The sequence below is a fragment of the Biomphalaria glabrata genome, chromosome 9 (assembly GCF_947242115.1).
Source record: "Biomphalaria glabrata chromosome 9, xgBioGlab47.1, whole genome shotgun sequence".
Lineage (NCBI taxonomy): Eukaryota > Metazoa > Mollusca > Gastropoda > Planorbidae > Biomphalaria > Biomphalaria glabrata.
Window position 1 is genome coordinate 29,278,725 of NC_074719.1, and position 20,165 is coordinate 29,298,889.

At 35.6% G+C, this 20,165-nt stretch overlaps 1 protein-coding gene across 4 annotated transcripts in view; it reads right to left on the reverse strand.

Annotated features, from left to right (window-relative positions):
- LOC106052233 (putative leucine-rich repeat-containing protein DDB_G0290503) overlaps positions 1 to 19,101 on the reverse strand; it is an 88,257-nt gene extending 69,156 nt beyond the window's left edge. Inside the window, exon 1 of one of the 4 annotated variants that reach the window (XM_056039900.1) lies at positions 17,962 to 19,101. The gene's annotated coding sequence lies outside the window, so the exon portion shown is untranslated. Of the gene's footprint in view, positions 1 to 8,135; positions 8,427 to 8,712; positions 8,869 to 13,480; positions 13,768 to 17,961 lie in introns of those variants that run through there. The other 3 variants (XM_056039897.1, XM_056039898.1, XM_056039901.1) reach the window with 3 other exon arrangements.
- Between the last annotated feature and the right edge of the window lie 1,064 nt (positions 19,102 to 20,165).

Genomic DNA, 20,165 nt, shown 5'->3' on the forward strand with positions numbered 1-20,165 from the left:
CACAGATTACATTATAGAATTGTTTGTACATTTCACTTTTTGAAAGTAATGTAAGCCCTCGACATGAGTCTCGGGATTTAATCCTCAAATTTAGACACTTGACTTTCAAGTCAGGATTTACCCAAGGGACGTAATTAGTATGTTTGAAATCTATTGGTTGATTTGAATTTAAACAAAGACATTTTTGAAAAGAGTTAGCGCCAGAGAATTGGCGGTAGTAAGAAAGAAAAGTCAGTGGATAAAAATAAGGTCCTTGTAGTCAGTCACGTTTCTAGGAGCTCTGTTTGAAAAGCCTTTGTAATATGTTTCATGATTTGTAATTTGTACATAAACTGTACTTACGTTGTATTTAATAAAGTTCCAGAGTTTTGTTTTATCAAAGAGTCGTCAATTGTGATTCTAGATCGTCATTTTTGTTAACTATTGAATTCAAGTAAAATCCCCGGCATAACAACACATCGTAACATCGTGCATGTTGTTACATCTGGCACAAGTGTTGTTACATTTGGCACTCTCCGACTAATAAAAGTTCATGGACAACTTTTAACGAAATTTATTCAAGATCTAGGACCAATTTCTAAAACTCTTCAAAGGAACTTCATTCTTATTTAACGGAGGACAGAATTTCTGTGTTTAACAGGTCAGTTGGTTATCGATAATTCTTTTATAAAGATTTTCGTTAGAGTTACGTCTAACTCACGAAATCTATTATTATATGTAATTGGCAAAAGGAATAAGACCAATATACATAATAACTGGCAATAAAAAAAGACCAGTAAAGCAAATAACTGGCATTATAAAAAAAGACCAGTAAATCAAATAACTGGCATTATAAAGAAGACCAGTAAATAATCATTTGTGCAGCACAAAGTAAACAGAAGACCAGATTTAACCAACTGTTAAACCAGTAAAAAAAAAGTACATCGGCTCAATAGATCTATATATTCAATCATACGACTCCAGTAACTACAAGTCTACTGTCAAGAATTTATTAGCAAATTGAGGCTTCAAGAACTTTGTCATTATATTATTATTATATCTGAGATAAAGCCAAAATCCAGATATTGTAAATTTTGCTCCAATACAAGAAACTAACAACAAAAAAATTAAATATGGCTTCCAGTTCTAGAACACAACGATTCTTCGAATTAATAGAATTTGCCAAAGAAAAGCAAATTTCAAAGCCAGACCAGTGGGCAGAGAAACAAGAAGAGAAAGAATATCAAGAGCAAGAAGCTGAAAAACAAAGGCAAGAAGCTGAAAAACAAAGGCAAGATTCTGAAAAACGCATGCAATTAGAAGAAAAAAAATTGCAAGACGCCGAGAAACAAAGGCAACATGAAAAAGAAAAAATGGAATTCGAAAAACAAAATAAAGAAAATAAAGAAAGCATTCCAATTCAAGGTCAATCAAATATGTTTGACAAATACAGATTAATGAACAAAATATCGGCTTTCAACGAAAACATTGACAATATGGACTCGTATCTCATAAGATTTGAAGAAATAGCTACAACACCCAATCTACCAGTGGACCTAATCATTGGAAACATAGAAGGAGTTAAAGAATGCACTCCTCAAGAACTTGCTGAATGTACAAATGCCATAGAGCAAGGTCAAAAATGTTTGGCAGTAATGACAAGATCCATGTCCAGACAACAAGGACATTTGGCACCTGAACAAGTTAGCCAAAATAATCACATGGCTACCTCAATTACTCAAGCTATGCAGAATGCAACAGAACCAGTTACTAGTCCGGTAGCCAGCAACAATCAAGAACATTCAACATGGACACCCCCAGTTACATCAAGCCCATCCCTACCGGTCATAAGTCCACCTCCAATTCCCGAATGTCCATTGTTGAACTTTGAAGAACAAGACGACATGCCCAGAGTCTCTAGCAATGATACAAGAACTCTAACTGGTCAAACTGAAGTCCATCAAGACAAGTCTCATGAACCAGAACCAGAAGCAGATACTTATATTCAATCAACTTTGGCTATACCAGACAAAAGAAAAACTATGCAACTTGACTCTGACACTCATACAAGTATTCCTCATTTGAAAGAATGTGAGTCAACTCAAGAAGCCATTACATCCAAGAACATTGAAGGTCAAAGAATATTACATGAACACATGAAATCAAAATATTTTGCTCAAGGAGATCAAGTCAATCTACTGTTACCAGATTGGAGTAACAAGCTATTCTACAAATGGCAAGGTCCATTTACCATCACCAGAAAGATTTCCAACCTGCTTTATGAAATCAATGTCAACAAGGTTACCAAAGTATTTCATGTTCATATGTTTGAACATTACCATGAAACAGATAATGAAGACATCAAAGCAGAAGTTGAACATTTTACAAGCTTAGCAACTATTCCTGAGGAAGAAGAAACATCATCAACACCCATTCCTGAGATTGATGTTTCATTACCAGCATCAAATCAAATTGACAGTCCAAAGGTCATCACTCTGGATGACATAGCAGCACCAAATCACATTGGCATTCCCAAGGTCATCACTCTGAATGTCATAGCACTACAAACAGTGAAGAACATTAAAGTGTTTACAGACCATGCAGATTTCTTTACCAGTGTTTCTGAGACATTTCCAGTACTGCAATTTGAAAGAAACTCAGAAAGCAATAACATTGACAACACCAAGTTTCATCCTCCTTCTACTCAAGGGGCAACTTTTCTTCAGAAAGGAACAAATGAACTTCTTCAACATTGCTGTATTGACCGATTGAACTCAAACATGTTCAGTCATTGCTCTATTGAACATTCTAATGCAAAGCATTCTGCTACCATTGTTCTACAGCGTCAAAGTTCATCAACCAGAAAATTGAGTTTTGGTTTCGGACAGTTCTTATTTTCACCAAACTCAAACGCGGTTCAATCAGACATTATCTGTGAGATCATTATGACATGGAGACAACAGCTTCATGAACTGAAAGACCTTTTCTTCAAGTTTAGAAAACGCGTACACACATCCATGACGGTAACTCAGAAGTATTCCGAACTTCACACTTACATTTTATATATGTACTACAGCATATTTAGTGCCACTTGATCCATTATCATTCATACTCGTCAAGGAAGAACAGTATTCAGTTGTACTTAATCAATTAATTTGTCTACTCATTTTTTCCACAGGAGTTCTATATCAGATGTTGTATTTATTTCAGCACCAAGCAACCCACTGACGAAAGTCACTCATTCAAGATACTTTGTTTATTATGTTTCAGCATCTTTGCGTATGACATGCATTAGTCATTTTAATTTTTAAATCATGAGCATTTTATTTCAGGTCGAATATTATTGCATATATCCTATTATAATAGTACAGATACATGACAGACAATTGGAATTTTTCATTGCTTCACACATGTTGAGATTTATATCACATTGAGTATTATTATTCAGAAGATTGATCACATTGAGTATTATTTTCTCAGAAGATTGTCATGTACTATCACAATTATTTTTTCTATGTCAATTTTTCATATGCAATATATTTTTCCATGTACACATTTTCACATTAGTACTAACCAAATGAGTTATATTGTCATATTTTAATTTCATCATGAAACTTCATAACTTATTCAATTCAAGATTTCATTTATTCAAGATTTATGCTTTGTACAACTTTTGATATTGTTCATGACAAGCATTGTCTCATTTTCATAACCACTTGAATAGTGAGACAGGTATTCAAAGTCATCAATAATTTTATTCACTGCATTTACATTTTTTATTATTGTTGTTATCTCCAAGTTGACTTTATCTTGTCATATGTTACCTCAACCATTTTTCTATAGTTTCATGTATGGTATTTTGTGTATATTTAAATAATTTTAATACATATGAGCATTTCTATTACCATACAAATGCTAAATGGAGGGGGGGGGTAATATGTCACAGATTACATTATAGAATTGTTTGTACATTTCACTTTTTGAAAGTAATGTAAGCCCTCGACATGAGTCTCGGGATTTAATCCTCAAATTTAGACACTTGACTTTCAAGTCAGGATTTACCCAAGGGACGTAATTAGTATGTTTGAAATCTATTGGTTGATTTGAATTTAAACAAAGACATTTTTGAAAAGAGTTAGCGCCAGAGAATTGGCGGTAGTAAGAAAGAAAAGTCAGTGGATAAAAATAAGGTCCTTGTAGTCAGTCACGTTTCTAGGAGCTCTGTTTGAAAAGCCTTTGTAATATGTTTCATGATTTGTAATTTGTACATAAACTGTACTTACGTTGTATTTAATAAAGTTCCAGAGTTTTGTTTTATCAAAGAGTCGTCAATTGTGATTCTAGATCGTCATTTTTGTTAACTATTGAATTCAAGTAAAATCCCCGGCATAACAACACATCGTAACATCGTGCATGTTGTTACATCTGGCACAAGTGTTGTTACACTCAGTATCGATGTAGTTCTTGAGTGTTTCTGAACACGTTCTGTTTCGTTACTATCGGTAAGTCTGTTCAGTCTCTACATAAAAAAATGCTTTTGTAAATAATCGTCTTTGATCAGACCCGACAATAAATCAACAAGAATGAACATAAATATTTCAATCTCAAATGCCTTCATTTAAAACAACAACTGCAGGTTACTAAATATGTCGTAATATTCAAGAGTCAGCTTGTAGAGCAGGTCATCGGTCAGCCTAAAGAGTAACTCATCAATCCATCTAAAGAGTAAGTTATCAGTCAACTTAAAGAGTAGAGTAGATAAGCATCATAAGTCTCATCAACTTAACTATATACAAGAAACTACAGCTATCATGTAACCCAAGTAAGGAGCTCTTGATTAGTTAGATATACATTATGCTAATTAAGAAGACAAAAGGAATATTTTGATTTCTTAGAAGATGCAAACCAAGTGAATTGAACGTCATGAATAAAGACGAATGTCTCGTTTTCCTCATTAAAGACTAAGCTCTCTGTAGGCATGTATTAACATCAACATTGAAACAATCGTTTCAACAAGAAAAACATTAAAAAAAAAAAAACTTTTTAAAAACAAATTATATTATTAAGTTAATTGTATATCTAATAATTTGGATCAGTCATGTCATTAAATGTGTAATAGATCTATACTAACAATAATAAATCTGTGCAATTAGAAATATTTTTACTAATTGTTTTAGTTTAGCGCTATTTCATGCTTTTAGCTTCCTTGATGCGCTTTGATCCTATCACGTCAGGACCAGTTGGGATAAGGAGGGGAGATGGGGGTAGGGGGGGTATCCATATTAATGTTACCGTGATCGCTTTTTAAATTTATTATAAAAAAAAGGAAAAAAAAGCTTATTCGAAGTGTAATTGTATCGTGTAATTAAATTTAATTAGCTCTAAACCAAAAACAATAAATCTGTGCGACTAATAATATTTTCACCAAGTTTTTTTTTTTTGTTGTTTTTTGTTTTGTTTAGCGCTATTTCATGCTTTTAACATTCTCAATACGCTACGATACGCTATGATCCTATGACTGAAGCTGTTGGTGAACAAAAAAAGAGTTATCTGGGTGGTTTTTCCGTAATTTGTTTTCAAAAGCATTTAAACAAAAAGGAAACGAACTGAATTTGAACTAGAGAAGATTACATAGTTATATATTGTTTGGTTTGTTTCAATTTAGAGCGGCGACCCACAAAGGAGACTAATTCAGCTTATACCACCACTTCATCAAGTACACTTTTTTCCGTTGTTCGAGATACCAAACAAAATAATTAATTACCAATAGTTAATTAACTTATTGGTTAATATTTTTTTATTGATGAAATAAATAATAGTGCAAAATTGAAGCTTGATCTGAGGTTGGGTGCCCGAGAAATAGCGTGTACAAACTTTGTACTAGACAAACAGAGTGAGTTGATAAAAACGTGTTCACTCAGGGCTCAAGTCTACTCAAGGGGACTAATTCAAAGTATATCCACCACATGTCAAGTTAATTAACTTGTTGGTTAATTATTTGATTGATTCTTTTTTCGTCAGCTACGAGAAATAATTATGCAAAATTTCAACTTGAACCGAGATTGGGTGTTGGAGAAATAACGTGTAGAAACTTTTGACCAGACAGACAGAGGGAGTTGATAAAAGCTTTGTAAAAAAGAGAAAGTAATGAGTGTTGGTACAATTTGTGGCTGGCTTCTGATCCAAAGTACAATAAAGGAAGCACTTGCACGTGTCAGTCTGAGCCACACTTTCATCTAGTGGACTCGAGGGGCACAACCAATAGTCAAAGCTTATAAAGCTCTACCACCAAGTGTCTTGGAGACTGATCAGCTCCTGTCACACATTCCAAGCAATGAAATATTTCAGATCTACGGTTTGCTTTGAAAACAATTCTCCCTGCCCCCCTCCCTCATCCAGCTTTTTTTAAAATATAGTTTTATGTATTTTATGTACATAGTCTCTAGAGTCTAGATGTAACAACACAATCAAGTCAACTTAACAGACATGGCATGGGTCACCAACTGTCGAAACTCAACTTGTACAAATACTTTTGTTTGTTTCTCTGTTCATCAATACATGTTCGTAAGAAGCTATTAAGTAGAGTAGTAGACCAATGGGACACATGATATTGGTGTGGAATGAACAAGAAAACGAGAGCTAAGGCCTACTCAGTTTCAACACAGGCGGGACGGAACATCAATAAACACACTACTTTACATTTACGATGAAGACACAGACAAGACAGAGGTTCCATTCAACACACACCGCTTCCAAACACACAACAAACACACATTCGCTGCCTCGACACATACGTACTTCTGATGCGTGTACGGTGGCCGGGGGAGTGGGGGGTGTTGAGAGAAACACTGACAGGCACGAATGGGAACAAAGATGTCAGTGTGACGTCATAGATGAGTCAAAGGGGAGACACTCGGGCAAGTCAATACTAGTCAAAATGTGACGGCAGGAGCGGAGTAACATCTGGGGCTCGGATCGAAAGGCTCTGCAGAAAGTAGGCTACTATTTCAATGGTAACAAGATCTATCAGCCTACGAGACAGTTCAAGCTACTATCCAGCAACAATATACATCTGTACTACTACTAATGCAATAGATTGGCAAGATTGGAAAAGTCTACACCAGAGATTGCCATTTTGGAGTAACCATTTCCATGACATCCTAGTTACATATATATTCACGTAGTGCATCAAAAAGATTGTCAATCACAGTGTGTAGCAACAGAAATTAATAATTATTGAAGTTGTTAAGGTTTGAGAAGTCAAAATCTTATAAATTAAGTCGAAACTAATATCTGGTTCCGGCTGATAACAAACACTCATCACCAGAAACTGAATTAGGAGAGACTTAACGCAGTGTTATTGAATCTCGCGGCCTTGCGAAATGTATCTGATAAAACGAATGAATAGAGATGTCAAGAAGAACTGAGACGTAATAGCTAGAAATCAAGAAACGCAAGTTAGTTTTTCTGCAAAGATATAAAAGCAAAGATTAAAAACATATTTCCAACGTTTGAATGGAACAGTATGTTTAGTCAAGAAACCTAAACGAAACAAAACAAACAAAAAAGGAGAGGCATTTACAGGCATTACATTACTCATATTACACTATGCTAATAAGTTCTATACTTGAATGAATCTAACCCAGCGGTTCTCAACCAGGAGTTAAGAAATACGGATTTTGTTTCCATTGGTAGTTACTATTGTTAATATTGTCATTCGATGAAAGATGTTGCAGACAAATGAATGAGAATGATCTCAAACAGTTCAGTTGTTTCAGCTATTTGTACTAGTTGATATTATTGTAACATAAGGACACACGCTAATGTCATTTATTTGAACTAGAACTGTAAGCAGAAACCTATCGTTGACTAACTATAATTCCCTATTATTTCGTGATTAGACATAAAGCATTCGCAATGTATATCAGATGTTGACTATTTGATTACAACTTTTTTTATAACAATATCAAAAGCAGTCTTAGACATGCACAAAACAAAAATGTACAGTTGGGGGTCGCCGAAATAAAAAGGATGAGAACCGCTGCTCTTCTCGTACAAAGTGTTAGTGGCATACAGTATTGTCAAGATACACGCACAAGGTTACTTTGAAGCTTTGGAAAAAGTAAAATTTAGATGAAGAGATTATTATTACTTACTTAGTAAAACAAAATCTGACCATTTAGAACAAGATATCTAATGGTACATTGATTTAAACAAAACAAAAAATGACGCATTAACACATAACTGGCCTTCAAGTCCAAGGCTGGAGAATGAGAAGACCTTACAGTAGTATTCAAATGACGTCACAGTATGTTATCAGTAAAGTCCGTTCATAAAACTGGAAATGTCAAACAAGGCAAACCAATCTTCACTTAGCGATAAAGGCATTTAGATATGTCCTCTACAAATAAAGACATTTAGATATGTCCTCTACAAATAAAAGACATTTATATCTGCCTTCTACCAATAAAAATAAATGCCTTTGAATCTGCCTTTTACTAATAAATATAGATATATTTATATCTGCACCGTACTTCTTACTAGTGGTGTTTCTAAACAAAATGTCTGCTTATGTAACGCCATTAATCACTTCTTAAGTAGGAGAGCAGGCTTTTGGTTGTTGTTTCTGTAGTTGACTTTTCTTGAAGGAGAGCGTCTACAAAACTTGTCTTATATCAATCATACACAGAATTCGTAACTCGAATGTAGTGGAATCGTGTTTAAATCACTTACGTGAGAAGAAATATAACACTTCTCTTTGTGGTGTTTTGTATAAAAGCAAACATAAGATTCCAATAAGTCTCGTTTTGTTATGGTCTCCCTAGAGAACAAGTACATTTATCTGACAAGCTCAACTCTTTCCAACACACAGTGCTGTGCTCTAAGTCAACAGGATATGATCTAGATCTAGTTTTTCAAAAGAAAAGGATGAAACACAACCTGGTTTATTATTTTAAAATGATACTGAAGCTTAGACATGCCCATTAGTGTAAGAATAGGATGGTAATGTTAATATCATTGAGATAAATGTGAAACTAGCCTCACAAATGTGCGAGTATAGTGGTCAGTTTCAAACAAAAGAAAAAACAACACTTTAAACAAAAAAAAGAACAAAGCTTATGAAGTATAACTGGATCAATTTAATTGGAATTAATCATCTTATTAATTTATAATAGCTCTAGACTAAAGATAATAAATCTGTGCGATTGGAAATATTTTAATTTAACGTAATTTCACGCTTTTAACATGTTCAGTGCTTTAACATGTTCTGTGCGCTATGGTCCAATCACTTGTGTGGACCATTTGATTTGGAGGTGGGGGGTATTTGGGGTTTCTGTAATGGCTTTTTTTTTTTTAAGTTGTTCGACTTGAATCCCATGGGGGGGGGGGGGTGGCGCACAAGGCTTATTTCCCCTTAGCTAGTCCTGTCTATCTAAAACGAACTTAATTAATTGATAAAATAATAGGTCAATGTTTCGATTGATTAGATAATTGTTGCAGTTTCAAGTTGATCCGCAAATGAAAAGAGTGAGAAATAATTTTTAACAAGATTCCATCCAGAATGACAGACGGAATAAGCGTTAAAAAAAAAAGGGGGGGGGGGCGCTTTATAAATCTGAGAAAGTTAGCAAGCACTAGATAAAACACGTCCAATGTGTATGATTTAATAAATACTCTAAGAATGTCTGAATAGCACAGAGTCCAATGTGTATGATTTAATAAATACTCTAAGAATGTCTGAATAGCACAGAGTCCAATGTGTATGATTTAATAAATACTCTAAGAATGTATGAATAGCACACAGTCCAATGTGTATGTTTTAATAAATACTCTAAGAATGTATGAATAGCACAGAGTCCAATGTGTATGTTTTAATAAATACTCTAAGAATGTCTGAATAGCACAGAGTCCAATGTGTATGTTTTAATAAATACTCTAAGAATGTATGAATAGCACAGAGTCCAATGTGTATGTTTTAATAAATACTCTAAGAATGTATGAATAGCACAGAGTCCAATGTGTATGATTTAATAAATACTCTAAGAATGTATGAATAGCACAGAGTCCAATGTGTATGATTTAATAAATACTCTAAGAATGTCTGAATAGCACAGTCCAATGTGTATGTTTTAATAAATACTCTAAGAATGTATGAATAGCACACAGTCCAATGTTTTAATAAATACTCTAAGAATGTATGAATAGCACACAGTCCAATGTGTATGTTTTAATAAATACTCTAAGAATGTATGAATAGCACACAGTCCAATGTTTTAATAAATACTCTAAGAATGTATGAATAGCACACAGTCCAATGTGTATGTTTTAATAAATACTCTAAGAATGTATGAATAGCACAGTCCAATGTGTATGTTTTAATAAATACTCTAAGAATGTATGAATAGCACACAGTCCAATGTGTATGTTTTAATAAATACTAGTTCAACTGGAGGAACAAAAATTATTTCAAGCATTTGTTCACAACCTTTGTGACTAGTGAGCATCTCACCAGGGCTAAAATGACCAGGTGTCACATGTATTTTGCACATGACATTGGTCTCACCTGAGACAAGATATATATGTAACAGTGAGTTTAAGTATTTTAAAATGAAGATTGCCTTGACTTAAGGTATTGATGTCTTACACACTTAGTTCAGGAGTAGGATTGTTCTTTATAGTTGATCAGAGTCACAGCTGACTAAACCTTTAGGATACTAAATGATAGATGATAATCATTTACTTAACTCTTTCTCTCCGTTATTATTTAACACGTTCTGATGGAATCAACGTTGGTATCATCTGTTAGGAGAGAAAGAGTTAACTTATCCCAAAAACTATGGAAAAGAGTAGTTTAATTACATGTTAATTTTATAAACTAAATGTTTATTTCCCAAATCACAAATTTACTAGCAGGGAAAAAAATAGTTTTGCAAAACATTTAACAAGAGAGTGGCCAACTGAAGCAATGGGGCCTAATGAAAATTGTCAATTAAGGTTTAGTAAGAAATTGCAAAATATGTTTAAGTCTTGCTTAGGTATATATGTGTAAACATTAGGTGAGTCCAACACAAGAAAAATATTTGAAAAATACTTTTAAAAAAAAAATTTTAAAAGGGGGTTATCGAAGTGGAAAAACTCTGTATTTACATTCATATCTCTCAGTACTGTAAGATTATTTCCCTTTTTCTTTATCAAATAAAATCAATTATCACTATTTAATAAACTAAATGGTTAATTTTCTTTTTATTGATTTATACTTTCTTAGGAACAATGAGTAATTGTGCAAAGTTTCAACTTGATCCTAGAATGGAAAGTGGGAGGTATAAGGTGTTCAAAACTTTAGCAGACAGACAGACACAGTGAGTTGATATAAGCTTTGGAAAAGCTTCCCACATTTAAACACTAATATACTTTTTAGCTGTGAATTCTAGAATCTCTTACGTTGCATTGTTCTCTTCTCTTTCTTCCACTCTCTCTCCAATCTCAACAACTCCCCCCCCCCCTTCTTTTTTGAAACCTGCACATTGTAATGCTCTCTCGCATAAACCTTTGATTTAAATTGGAGAGCCCTGATTTTTAACCCTGCCCCTCATACACATCCTTTTGACCAATGAGTTCTAGTAATAAGTATCACTTAACTAAGCTCCACACAAAAAAGAGTTAGTCCTGCATACAAAATGAAGAGTGGAAGACAGACTTCATGTTTGACATGTATACTACAACAAGGGTTGTCTGCAGATGAAATGTAAGTGCATAGTAAATCTTTTCAAACAAAGCTATTCCGTTTCTCCCTCCAAGCAAGCAAGTGAGCACAGGCATTATCATTTTCCTTTGCTAAAAGTGAAATGTTGAAAAGTACAAAACTTATATTCCTTAATTATGAAAATATAAAAGTGAATTTCAAGACAAGAACTTAGAACCAGTTTTGAACACCCTTAATACATCATTTTGAACATAGGCTAATTCAGCTCTAGAGAACATACTTCCAAGCAAATTATGACATAAAAGAGAAGTTCAAGTTAGTTTTTCAGAGGCAGTTTTAAGGGTCTTAACAGAAGCTGTATTTCCACAATTAAAAACTTTGCTGCTAAACTTTCACATTATTTTATTAGAGTCCACATAAATCTGTGAACAAGTATTTTCTTGTTTGAAAATTAACAAGTGTAAAAACAGTTCGATGCTGACTGAATGTAATTCGAAAGCAGTCACTGTAAGGAAAACAGCTAGTAAGCTAGTTCCACAAATCTGGAACATGCATGAGTGCAAACAAGACTTCACATTTAGTAGAATTGTACATCTGTGGTGAATTGTGATATAAAAGTAAAATGTAAAAATTATATGAGTAATTAGAAATTGCTAGCTCTTGTTGTAATTCCTCATTGGGAGAGTAAATTATAAATTTGAATTAAATGTCACTATACACAGTTAGCTATAATATATTACATTTTCCAAAGTTGTAAGTACACACACAACACATACATTTCATACATTATACATGCACACACATATAATATAGGCCTAATTGCAGCCCACCATTTCCATTTTTGTTCCTCAATAGAAAAAGGTTGTCCACCCAGATCTGAATTCTAGTGCTAGATGTAAACTAGAAAGTGCCTTAAAAAGGATTGCTTGATTTCATTGGCCCTAGATTCTAGATATTTTGATTCTAATCTAAAAAATATATAGGTCTAGAGTTCTAGAAATATATCTAGATCTAGACTACATCAAGAGTCTAGAATACTCTAGAATGACTAGTCTAAATCTAGATCTGGAATTAAATCTATATCTAGCTAGAGTCTGCTAGAGTCTAGAAAACTCTAGATCTATATCTATATAAATATAGATTCAATTAATCTAGTATAATTCTAGATGTCTAGTCCACTCTAGACTCTAGACACTAAGACAGTCTAGATCTAAAAATAAATTCAAATTCTATCTAGATCTAGATTATTATAGATAGATCTAGATCTAGAATCTAGACTAGAGTTAGACTTTAGGTCAAATTAGGAGTTTTAGAGTAGTCTAGTTCTAGAATTTAGATTTACCTAGACATCTAGATTCTAGATATATAGATCTAGAATCTAGATCTAAATCTAGTAAAATATAGAATAATATAATTTTATAGATCTAGAATCTAGACTCTATACTATAGTAGATTTAGGATAATTTAGATATAGATCTATATATAGATTGTTAGATTATAATCATTATAGATCTAGCATGAATCATGATTAATCATTAAATAGCTATAACAATAACTATCTAGATCTATACACTCTATACGACTAGTCACTATACCTAGGTCGGCTAGGTCTAGAGTCTTGATCTAATCAATTTATAATTTTATATAAAATAATCTACTTATTATACTGAATACTCTAAACTCTAAATCTAGATCTATAGTCTATAGACTAGATTTAGATCTATCTTTATCTGGCAATCTATAGATCTAGAATCTAGACGACTAGAATCTAGAAGTTAAAAAAAAATACATCAGTACCTGTGCTGGTTGGTTAGATCTGTTACACTACAGTCATAACAGTCTAAATTAGATCTACAGCAAGCAAGGCTGTCTCAGTACAACTTGTTCTTAATTTTAATCCTTTACAAGAGGTTTACACTTTTACACACAAGGGTTTAAGGCCCACTAACTAAGCTCTGATTCTACACTAGCAGTCCTAGCAATTTACTCAACGTCAACCACGCCGGCAGGACGAAAACCAGCGACGTCTCCCCTCTCCCAAGTTGACCCCTCCTCAACACACACAGTGTTTACTATGGAAATGAATGGCGGAGACTTGTGTTGGCCTGGAGCGAGGTCAGACCGAAAGGGAGACCACTGTACTTGACGCCATCGTAGAAACTTGAAAATAAGATGCTAGAACCAAAGCTTCTTATGCTTATATAATTATAAGGGAGATGGAACATTCAAAATCGTCTGAATAGCATGATAAATCTAGTTCTATGTCTGCATTTAAAATATTTAGCCCTAACATAGTTTATATTTAGAGCTACGGTACTCTAAACCGACATAAAATTTACATTGGTGTAGCACTTCACGTAACCACACAGACCCTGCAGAGACCTGCATATTTTGCCACATCGGATGCAAGCAATTCTTCTCCGCCTCAGCAGGCGCCCGAATGGACAGTCTTTAGAGAAGACAATAATAAAACAAAGCTGCTGTTGGGATATCGAATCCATTGCACTGGCGGGCATGGAAAAGAACCTCAACAAAGGGGGAGTCCAATTTGAAAATCCCCCCTGGGCCCCCACTTGAGGGGGTCTCCAAATGAGTGTCCGGTTTTTTTTCGTTATTATTCTAGCTGTTAATTGTTATTTCTCACCAAATAGGCCTACCAGTATCCATTAATGTTTGCTTCTTGGATGTCGATAATTTCGTGATAAAAGAGTCATTCCTCGGTTACTTTGAAATTGTGACATTTGTACAACATTATGAAGAACTTGTTATGAAAACACTGCTCATTTGCCTCCTATGAAGTTGGATGTCTCTCACATTTCAGATAAGGCCAGTCTGACCCTTTCTTAATTTAACTTTATGTGACCTGCAATCTTTTACCAGAAGAAATAGTACTAGCTTAACTTACGGAGAATGAGTTTCTTAAGATCAGGAAAGCTGAAAAGCGCTTGTCACCAGGGGCTCCGCTGCCTGACTGAACAGTGTGTTATGTCTGGGGAAGCGTCTTACTCGTACAGTGTCTATTTTGACGCTGTCATTTCCAGTGACACGGTCATTACAGACTCGCGGACTAGAGACGCCGGGAACCTCCACCATTTTCCTATTATGTACCAGCTAACCGAGCGGGACACGCCATTTATGAAACGGCCCTTTGAGTAACGGAGATCGGATTGTTGACAAGGTTGTGGGAGCTCTTTTACAACCCTGCACAGTGCAATGAGGATTCTTTCAACCCCCTTAGGCACCCCCATTGGAGTCTTGCTTTGCTACCCCTTAGCCTAATTGTTTCTCCTTACGATCGTTTCCACCAGGGCGCCACTATGAGGCAGGGTCACTGGCGGATCCAGGGGGGGGGGGCGGTAGGGGCGATCGCCACCCCCTACTCGGCCGACCCCCCCACCCAGGGGGGGGGAGCGGACGAACTTTAGTATAGGATTCACACAATTTGTATACGAATTTATTACTTATGTTAAAAATATATACTAATTATTTATATTTCAACCTATTTTTAGATTATTTCGCCCCCCCCCCTCTAGTATATTGGCCGATTTGGTGGGGTCGGGAGGGGGCGATGGTGTCAATCCCGCCCCCCCCCCTAAACTTTCGAGTGGGGGGCGGTCCAATTTATTTGTAGAAATCACAGCTTGCTAACAAAATCAATTAAATATCTATATTTGTAAAATTTGCTATTGATATTTTAACTAATTTTTATATTATGTCCTTCCCTGTTTGCCGATTGGTGGGGGGGGGGCGAATACCTCTACTGCCCTTCCCATCTAAACCCTTTGAGTGGGGGGGGGGCGGTCCGTTTTTATGGAAAAAATCATAGTTTGTGAACAAAATTAGTTGAATAAATATATAAATTTTATATTATGTCGCTCCCTTTCTGGTATTTTGGCCGATTCGGTGGGGTGAGGGGGGGCGATTGCATCTATTGCCCTCCCCACTCTAGCCCTCTGAGTGCTGGGGGGGCGGTCCTATTTTTGTGGAGAATCATAGTTTGTGAACAAAATTAGTTTAATATCTATATAATATAAACTACGTATTGATATGTGACCCATTGTATATTATGTCGAACCACACTCTAATCTCAAATTGTATCATTAGTAAATTTAAATGAAAAAGGGTTGTGCCAGGTGGGAGGGGCGATACATGCAATCGCATTTCCCCCATCGGACATATCAATACTTTTTCTTTTTGTATTATAGTTAAGAAATTACAAAATTTAAAAAATGTGTCACTAATATAATTTATATATACTATAAATTAAATTCTTATATCGAGTCGCCCCACCCCTATTCTTTAATGCCAAATGCCAAATGCAATCTTTAGCAGAAATTATTAAAGGAGCGAAGATTAATCATTTTCACTCTATCGCCCCTTCCCATTCCAGACAAAGTTTATGTAATTTCACATGAATTTATCATAATTATTTTAAGAAATTTTTACAAAATTTTTTAGTATAAGAGTCATAATTGAGATGAGTTCTAAACCCAGGCAATTTTTTTTTTCCTAGTCGCCTTTTCCCAACCTTTAATCAATCTGATATAACTCACAATTTATACTCGAATTTTCTTGAATACTATTTATCGAATAATTTTTTTTTCGGCGGCGATCCTCAAAGCAAAAATCTAAATATGTGGGGTATCCTATCTTTTCAAGGAACAAATCGGTTTTATTTGCAATATATTATGGGCCTATAAAGTCATATTAGAATATTTTTCAAGTACAACATTATTCGAAAGGTCCTTTTTTAATAGTATGAATAATGAGCTTTAGGTCAGGAGAATGCGTTTCTGCAGTGAAGAATGCAAGAAAACGCGTTTGGCGTCGGGCTTCGCCCCGAACTCCATTGATGAATAATGAGCTGTACTTGTCAGGAGAATGCGTTTCTGCAGTGAAGAATGCAAGAAAACGCGTTTGGCGTCGGGGCTTCATCCCGAACTTCATTGTTGAATAATGAGCTTTAGAATTCAGGAGCAGGGGCGGACTGGGTATCAAAATCGGCCCGGGCATACCATATAAACCGGCCCAAAAAATGAATAACATGTCATATAATGGGCGTAGTCAGGAGTTTTTCGGTGTGGGGGGATTTTTTTTCTACCCCCCTCTGCAATGTATATGTATGTAATTAATCTTCATTACCTTTCATTCTTTCGGGCGTTTTTGTTTAGCCTAGAATAGGTTCTTTTAATTAGTGGAAAGACAGTACACACAACCAAGAACAGCTAGGGAGTCGCTCCCCCAGCTGGGTCCGGGGCTTTGGAAATACAGTTTGACACAATTGACAACATCAGCGTAACTACTGTACAATAACAGTATAGATGAAAAATTCGAACAACATTCACACACGAAACACATACACATTCACAACCAGCGCTTTATGAATTTATGACTTCTATGTACTTCTCGATGACGACAGCTGATCTTGTAACACTCTGACCGAAAGTTGGATAAAGGAGTTTTTAAATCTTTCTGTTTTAGTCCTAATGGAAAGGAGACGACCACTTCGTTCAGATCTTATGTAACAGTGGTTTAATGGGTGCAGGTTGTCCTTAAGAAACGAGAGTGTTTTGGAAAGGCATCTGTCATGAAAAAGCTCTTCAAGAGATGGTAGTTGTATTCGAGTGATATGCAATGCTTTTGTAATTAGTCTCTTTAGTCTTAGTCTTTGTGCCAATGAAGTATTTCCATACCAGCAGGTGATGGCAAAGTTAATTAGACTGCTGATGGTTGCTGTATAAAAAAGTTTAATAATTGTTTTGTCGATGTTAAATTTTCTTAGCTTTCTGAGATAGAAGAGTCGCTGGTGAATTTCTGTGTATATGTTTTGACAGTGTTTACTCTATTTCAGTTTGTTGTTGATGATTGTTCTTAGATATTTATATTCGTGTACTTGTTCTATGGTTTGATTGTTTATCTGAATTTCTGCAATATGGCCTTTATGTTTCCTAAAGTCAATAATCAATTCTTTAGTTTTCTGAACATTTAAAATTAGAAAGTTATCTATACACCATTGAATATATCATGCCCCATTATTGAAAATATAAATCTCCTTTCATTAAATATCCGATGTGACAGCGCTATAAGCCTATAAATTATAAGAATTTCTATCATTAATGACTGCCTATTTAGCATAAGTCTGCCATTAATTATAATAGTAAAAAAAATGATTTAGATCTAGATTTGTCTTTTTTTAAATTAAATAATTTTTTGTTGTAAGCCTTAAGTGTAGTATTTTTAGATCGATGTTATTAAAAATAAACAAAAAGGAAACTTACTTTTTCTGTACAAATCTCATATTGAGCTGTGAATAAGTTGGGTGGCTTGCAATTTCGTGGCTGTGTGTGTTAATTGTTGAAGAGCTTCTTCTTCCTCGTTCTCATTTTTATGTTGGAACGTTCAGATGACTAAACCAATATACGAGATGAACTGCGCAGTGGTTTCCAAATCAGGGAGCTCTCCATATAGTTTTCTTTCTATTGAGGTGCTTTGAGGCCAGTGTCTTGTACAGGTCTCATGGTAAAGAGAATAGTGTTGAAGGACATGTCTCATTCTGCTGTGTCCGGTCCTGAGTCGTAAGATTAGAGTTGATCTTGTCAGGATAGCTTATAATAGGCATCATCTTTCTTGTGATTCGGATGAGAGCTTGTCCATTTCTCATTTATTTTATTTACAATTAGTTTCTTCATTTCTAATGAATAGAGTGCAATTTAATTGTGAATTTGTTCTCCCACTCTTAGCGAGTGTGTCAGCCTTCTCATTTTCTTCTAGTTCTATATGTGCTGGTATCCATTGTATCCGTTAAAGAGCTTAATTGTCGCCCCAATTTTTTTCTGCGTTATATCAATGTTTTGTAACTTAATTAACCTCTCTCATCCCTCTTTTTCGTTAACTGACAATGGAACCATCAAAAGGCGGAGAAGGGAAGGAGCAAAAACAAAAGAGAGTGCCATCAAACGTCCATGCCGAACAGCAAAATGATAAGCCAAACACAACCTCGAAGACATCAAAGCATTGTTGAAGTTCATGCCGCTCGTGCATAGCAAAAAGTACGGTCTAACGTTTTGCAAATGATAATACGTAGGATACAGTGTTTAGTGTAGATTTTTTTGATATTCTTGTTGAATTTCAAACAAAATTAAGTGTAATAAATAAATTAAAAAAAAAGAAAAGAAAACGTGTTCGGGCATCTGTGTCTCGATGCTGTCACTTTAAAAAAAAAGTGGTCTGCATTGAAGAAATTTTTTTTTCTTTGGTCGCGACCAGACCGGCCCATTTGGTACCGGCCCACCGGGCATTTGCCCGTTTGCTCATATACCCAGTCCTCCCCGCCTCAAGAGAATACGTTTCTGCAGTAAAAAAAGCAAGAAAACGCTTCGCCCCGAACTCCATTTATGAATAATGAACTGTAGATGTCAGGAGGATGCGTTTCTGTAATGAAGAATGCAAGAAAATGCTTTTGGCGTCGGGGCTTCACCCAGAACTCCATTGATGAATAATGAGCTGTAGGCCTACTTGTCAGGAGAATGCGTTTCTGTAATGAAGAATGCAAGAAAACGCGTTTGGCGTCTGGGCTTCGCCCCGAACTCCATTGATGAATAATGAGCTTTAGAACTCAGGAGAATGCGTTTCTGCAATGAAGAATGCAAAAAAACGCTTTTGGCGTCGGGGCTTGTGCTTGTCAGGAGAATGCGTTTCTGAAGTGAAGAATGCAAGAAAATGCTTTTGGCGTCGGGGCTTCGCCCCGAACTCCATTGATGAATAATGAGCTGTAGATGTCAGAAGAATACGTTTCTGCAGTGAAAAAGCAAGAAAACGTTTTTGTCGTCGGGGCTTCGCCCCGAACTCCACAAGAGAACCTTATAGCGCTGCCCCAGTTGTTTTGTGTGTGTGTGTGTGTGTGTGTGTGTGTGCGTGCGTGCGTGCTGTACGCACGTTTATGCATAGGGTTAGGGTTTACTGGGCGTTAGGGTTAGGGTTTGGAAAAAAATCGCCCCCCCCACTCCAAAGTTCTGGATCTGCTAGTGGGCAGGGTAGCATATATAGACCCTATAAAGGATTTTTTCTCTGAGGGGGGGGGGGGGGGTAAAAGTTTTTATATTTCTTTTTTATTAAAGCTTATAACTCTATCAGCTCACTCTGTCTGTAAGGTAAAAAAAAAAAGGTTTGTAGGCTTACATGTTATATATCATGGGCGTAGCCAGGATTTTTTTTTGGGGGGGGGGGGATTTTTTCTCCCCCCCCCCCCGCGATTTTTTTTTTTATATGTATTTATGTGTGTGTGTGTGTACATAATCTTTATTGCATTCTGACCCTTCATTCTTTCGGAAGACGTTTATTGTGCCCTAGAATAGGTTCTTCCATGAGTTAGTGGAAAAATTGTAGATTCCCCGCCAATAGTAGCAAGGGGGTCTGGGGGAGCGCTAGGAGCTCCCCCAGCGCGGGGCAAAGCCCCGCCGCCAAGCACTATTTCTGATATTGA